Here is a 6,153-nt window from a genome sequence, read left to right on the forward strand (position 1 = left end):
AGGAATTAAATTCATCCAAAGGAAAGTAACCTCAAAATTATGACTTTGGAGCTCTATATTGTTATCCAAAGTATACAGATATATATAAGTTCTGAAGGCTTCCCCTCCCCCTCCAAAACCAAACAAAACCAACATCAACTCATGTCAATTGTTGGCCATCACTTTGTGGAGCCTAAGAAATACCTGCTATTCTCCCATGAGACAGGCCTGGGGAAGACTTTGAGGATAAAAATAACCCACGAGGATTTCCCTGGTGGCACAGCGGTTAAGAATCTGCCTGCCAATGCAGGGGACAGGGGTTCGATCCTGGCCCAGGAAGATGCCACATGTCACGGAGCAACTAAGCCCGTGCACCACAACTACTGAGCCCGCGTGCCACAACTACTGAAGCCCATGCACCTAGAGCCCGTGCTCCGCAACAAGAGAAGCCACCGCAATGAGTAGTTCACATACCGCAGCAAAGAGAAGATCCCACTCTCCGCAACTAGAGAAAGCCTGGGCACAGCAACAAAGACCCAAAACAGCCAAAAATAAATTAAAAAAAAAAAAAAAAAAAGATTTAAAATTAACCCACGGGTAAGTGTGCTAAATGCCCCCAATTATCCTTTACTTTCACCTAAAGAAATCACTGGCTCAAGAATAGAATAATCAATACTAATTTGCTGATTGCTGAACATCCCTTGTTGCTGGACAACTGTGTCCTCACGGGCAGTGAGGCATGACTCTCTAGCAAAACAAAGACTGGGTTCTGAGACACTATGAAGAATGGGAAAGGTATTACCAAGCAATTATATTCAGGTGATAACTAGACAAAGTGAAAGAATTATCGTGGATTAGAATAAGACCAATAAAGAGAAGTTTTAACTGCTCAAAAGTTTACTAAACTTGCTAAATATAAGGACTGTTAATTCTAAAATAGCAATACATTAAATATTGTCCCCCCCAATAAACAGAAGACAATACATATTGCCAGATTTTTGGACTTTTTAAAAAAATTTATATTTATTTATTTATTGTTGGCTGTGTTAGGTCTTCGTTGCTGCGTGTGGGCTTTCTCTAGTTGTGGTGAGCGGGGGCTACTCTTCATTGCCGCGCGCGTACTTCTCATTGCGGTGGCTTCTCCTGTTGCGGAGCACGGGCTCTAGGCGTGCGGGCTTCCGTAGCTGTGGCACGTGGGCTCAGTAATTGTGGCTCACGGGCTCTAGAGCACAGGCTCAGCAGCTGTGGCGCACGGGCTTAGTTGCTCCGCGGTGGGTGGGATCTTCCTGGACCAGGACTCAAACCCGTGTCCCCTGCATTGGCTGGCAGATTCTTAACCACTGCACCACCAGGGAAGTCCCTGGATGTTTTATTACCTTACATTGTCAGTACTTAGATACCAAACTACTAATAATTACTTGAAGCTTGCTGTTTTATCAGAAAGCTTTTTTCTTTCTTAAGACATTTTTAGAAGTTTGCTGAATTAGTTTTTCTGGTAAAGAGAAGGCTAATTTCCTCAACTCATATTCCATCACACATACTGGAATTCTTTGGTATCATAATCACTTGGAAAATAGGGATCACAAAATCCTAACAGTGAGTGAGGAAGTAGACCATCTTTCCAGTCAAATCTTTGGTTCTGTTGGTGAGAAAGCTGGGGCTCAAGAGAAGACAGACGAACTACTTAACTCAATAAACCTTGCCCTACCTTCATAATCATCTGAGATGCTTGTTAAAAGTATATGTTCTTAAAGATAAAGTCTATTAGTTAATTTAAAAGATAGCATATGTTCCCAGGCTCTACTCCTCAATTACTGAACGAGAATCTCCACAATCTTCAGGGGACTCTTATGATGAGACAAACAGGGAACACCTAACTGAAATACAAACCATTTCCCCACAGTCCAACGTTTTGCTAAATAAAGGATGCACACCACATGCCACACTCCCTTCTTTTACATGTACACATCACTTATTACAGTCTCACAGCTTCCCAGGTACCAATACCAAGAGTTAGGCGTTAACTGCCATTAAAATATTTCCATGAGGTTTTTATTTCTCTGAAGTCTACCTATGCTCTAGACTGGAGAAGTCGTGGCAGGAGTGGGAATTTCTACCACATATGCGACAACCCAGCAGTTTGGGGATGTTTTTTAAAAGAACACAATGAAAAGTGTATATGCTTATGCTCTTTCCTTAAATACGGCTCTATAAACCCATCTGCAATCTGGACAAACTACACTCATGTAGAAAACACTGTGTCTTGAGAAAGCTGAAAGTAAAACATAGAGGAAAGTTAATTTAATGTTCATTAAGTTTTGAAGATGGACATCTTCATAATCCAATGTTTAATTCAGCTACTAAACCAGAGTTTTAACTCTTATATAGTGCTTACCACGTGCCAAGCACTATTTACAAATATTAACTCATGTTATCCCCATAACCTTATGAAGTACTATTACTGCCCCATTTTAGTGATGAGAAAACTGAGGCACGGAAAGGCTGGGTACCATAATTCAAACCAAGGCGATCTGCCTTCCAAGTTCATGCTCTTAATCGCACTATTACAACCTAAAAACATTCTCCAAGTATTAGCTTCTCAGCTTTTTCCCCCCCGTTTTTAATTTACAGTCCCAAACTTTCAAAGAACGGAGCTCCCCCATTCTAGAAAGCAGATTTACTTGAAATAATTGTGATGCTTCGTAGCGGCTACGTGATTAGGTGCTTTGCTGATGCAATCATGGCAGTTGGCTAAATTCAGGAGCTGAATGAAGCCATTTTCTTCCGGTGATAAGCACTACTTGTCACGTACCTCCCACCACCAACCACCTACCAGAGCCCTAGATCGGTCCCATCATTTTCTCCTGGAAAGTATGCAAGGTCATTCTGCTGGATTCTCTTTTCTGACAGATGGTCAATTCTTAGTGTCAACACCTGAATACTAAGCTTTTTAATTTTTTTCTTTACAGAGCCAACTGTTATGAAGGTCCATTCCATCTACATAATTTAAGAGAATTAAATATGGCCGACAACTCTTGACAAGTTGTTACTGGAATGTTCTCGGTCCTCTTAGGAACTGAGCGAGAGGTAATTCAATATGCCCACATTAAATCTGACCATACATTCATTCTGTTTTCGAACAGGATAACATCTTTTCTTCAGTCTAAAAGATGCCTCATATGATACAATCTTACATGTATACCTCAGTGACATCTAAGCATAAACCGTATCTTATTCCTTTTAGAGTGTTATTTCAGGAAAAAAAAATCTATTTTACCCCATTGTTTACTCTAAACAATCTGCAGGTACTGCTTTAGAGGTTCTAAGCTAATTGCGAAAACCTTGCACAGAATTCCTAATATGCAGCAACTAGTTCACACGTTAATTTCTTTATGTGATCACTATTTGAGTTTTCATTTTAGTGGGACTTAGCAGAGGTGGAAAAAGCTTTTCTGCCACAAGAAAACAAAGGCAATTACCTGTGCCAGTGTCTTCATTACCCCAATTACTGCTAATAAGCCACTGAGAAATCCTTTAAGGCCAACAGAGTTCAGCAAAATAAAAGTTAGATGTTCGGTAAATGCCAAGACAAGTAACCTCATTAACAAACTTTTTAAGGCCTAAGTCTTCATATCAGATAGGATACTTCTACTTTGAAATCTGTCGGCTTGGCAAGAAATAGAATGCTTATATCTGATGGGTGAAAAAGGGGAAAATCAAGGCAAGTGTTCTAGGAAAAATCCATTAAGAAACATGGAAAAGATAAGAGAAAAAGGATTGGTTATATGAATGAAATTAAGATCATATAAACTAGCAGTTGTAGATTTGAAAACATGAAAGAATTCCAGCTCCTCCTTTCACAACATCTTGGTGCTAGCGAAGGTGGCAAAATCTGGCTGCTTTCTTCATGGAGGGATGAGAGTGGGGTCTCCCAGCCGCTCTCCTCACGCTGATCCGGGGGTCTCCCTGTGCTTCCAGTGTGTGGTCTTCAGCCCAAACAAACCACTGACATGCCAGAAGGAACACAGAATAATACACTTTCAGATATGGGTGGATGGAATAAAAAGGAGAGAAAAGTTCTAATGATGGCATTTTTGCCTGGAAATAAAAGATCTACAAATGACTAGCTTGCAAAGATGGTACATTTCTTGTTTTAAAAGATCAGTTGTATTTATAGCAAGCTTTCCCCTCTTCCATTAAAAATAAAAATAAAATAAAACAGTGACTGAAATAGAGACTGGTTTATTTCTCTATCATAAACATAGAAAAGGGTTAACTTTGTTTTTTAAGGGAAAAGACAGTCATCCTCCAACTTGGAAGAAACCAAGCCCCTCTGATTGTGGCTTTTGGACTAATTTCAACTCATCTGTTTTTTTTAGCAACTATGGGAGACGAAAGAAGAAAAAGATAGCCAGTGTAAGGTACTACAAAAGAGCACCCGACAAGCTTGTTGACAATGTAACAAATTAACTAAAATAGTTTACTAAGGCAGTTGATGAATTCAGTTCTATAATGTAGATTGCAGCCTATCCTATTTGTTTTGAATAAAACAAAATTTCCATTTTCTTCCTTCTCATTCATACAAAGAAATGGAACTGATATATAAGAACTGTATCTAGATGTGCCAGGATGTGATCCCTCTGTGTACCCCAGTCTTGAAATCTTTCCTCTACCTCTGGTTAACCTAGTTTGCTCCTACTTTTATCCCTCAATTGTATGTGCCTGACACCCTCTACCTTCTGTTAGATAAGATCTGTATCACACTCATTTCCTGAAAATTTGCTTTAATACAGTCACTGACAAAATGCCAGATTGATACCACTTATTCTTGGGATTTCACCAGCAAACAATGACCTATCAATGAAAAATGTGAGAATGAACTCATAAGATACAGGGTTTCTGGAAAGACTTTAAGGATTGAGACGTATAATCACAAATTCCAGAAAGCCTTTTAACTCAAGTCCCAAAATAAACTACACTGGTATTCCAGGCTCAAGAGCTGAGATTTATTTTCAATTATAAGACCAAAGTAACACAGCATGTACAGGGAACAAAAGTGTTTCAATAAGGAGTAAATGGAACATCCAAATTAAAATCTGCTTTGAATTAGAAGTTGGTGATTGAAGTTGCATGATTTTACCATGCAAAGAATGATAACTAATAAATTCCTTCTTTGTCACTGCTTTCCCTCCTGTGAAGCTTCTGAGAAGCTTGTATCTGAGACAGTATATCCTGAAAACAATGACACATGTTGCTAAGGAAGGAGACTTTAAAAATATTTAATAAAAATATTTTCCATGGGGAATTCCCTGGTGGTGCAGTGGTTAAGAATCCTCCTGCCAATGCAGGGGACACAGGTTCAATCCCTGGTCCGGGAAGATCCCACATGCCGCAGAGCAACTAAGCCCGTGCGCCACAACTACTGAGCCTGAACTCTAGAGCCCGCGAGCCACAACTACTGAAGCCCTTGCGCCTACAGCCCATGCTCCGCAACAAGACTAGCCACTGCAATGAGAAGCCTGAGCACTGCAACGAAGAGCAGCCCCCGCTCGCTGCAACTAGAGAAAGCCTGTGCGTAGCAACGCAGCCAAAAATACATAAATAAAATAAATTTATAAAAAAAAGAAATATGGTCTTTATTAAAAAATAATATTTTCCATGTATCAAGTAGTACGATGATACAAACAATTTCATCACAAGTGACCCAGGCAATTCATTAAAAATAAGATTAAACAAATCTTCAAGGGTAAGATTTTACATTCTAGCCAGTCCTTGAAAACTGAAGTCCCCTATTAAGACAGTGTGAATTATGAATGGCTGGACCCTCAACTGCTTGCTTCTCATGCCACCAAGAGGACACACAATGTGCCACATACAGACATAGGTTCCTTCAAGTCTGGGCGAGCTCAGGCCATGTCACCATTATAGAGGATTTCTCTATGAGCTGAAATTTGACAAGTTGTAAAGGGAAGACTTTCCTGTCATAATAAAAATTAAAATGTTTAGTAAGAATATCCCACCTAGTTTCCACTCCTTTTTACTTTCTTGAGGATTTCTGACTTAAACAGCACTGAGTTTGAAAAAATTGTTTTCAAGTTGCATTTTGACACGGAGCTTGGCAAATGTTATGGTTAAAAACTTCAAGTGTAGCTGAATGTTAATAGTGATTAAGTG

This window comes from Phocoena phocoena, chromosome 8 (assembly GCF_963924675.1).
Source record: "Phocoena phocoena chromosome 8, mPhoPho1.1, whole genome shotgun sequence".
NCBI lineage: Eukaryota > Metazoa > Chordata > Mammalia > Artiodactyla > Phocoenidae > Phocoena > Phocoena phocoena.